The following is a 612-nucleotide window of genomic DNA, read 5'->3' on the forward strand; positions in this document are numbered from 1 at the left end:
TTAAAGGACAGAGTGACATGCAATACTGAATATGTTATTTATAGGATTAGTTGCCTATGCAACTTATCTTATGTGGGAAAAACTAAAAGGAAAATAAAATTATGCATTCAAAAACACTTAAGAAACATCAAAAATAAAGTAATGTGCCATAGTCTACCAAAACATTTTGCTGAACACCATAACTAATGTTAAAGGATTAACCTTTACGGTATTGGAACATGTCGAAATTAATGACAGGGGTGGCGATAGAGCTCTATTGCTAGCCAGACGTGAGAAATACTGGATCTACACCCTTAACACCTTATCTCCAAAAGGGATGAATGAGAGTGTAGATGTTGTGGCCTTTATAGGGTGATTAGGTTACCATCTGTGACATTATGAATATCTATATACTTGTGAAAAAAATGAAGTAAAACAAGCGCCTAATCGTGTTGGTGAAATAAAAACCTGTGCAGTCAGGTGCAGTTATTTAAAGCTAAGTTGTTATTTTTTTTAATACTTTCAGGCTGATGACATTTGGAAGCCGAACATGTAAAGAGAAAATAAAATCAACATAGTGTGTACTGTTTTTAAGACAGAATATTTTCTGGTGATATCAGAAATTAGGAATGT

The sequence above is a fragment of the Pseudophryne corroboree genome, chromosome 3 (genome assembly GCF_028390025.1).
Source record: "Pseudophryne corroboree isolate aPseCor3 chromosome 3, aPseCor3.hap2, whole genome shotgun sequence".
In the NCBI taxonomy this organism is placed as follows: Eukaryota; Metazoa; Chordata; class Amphibia; order Anura; family Myobatrachidae; genus Pseudophryne; species Pseudophryne corroboree.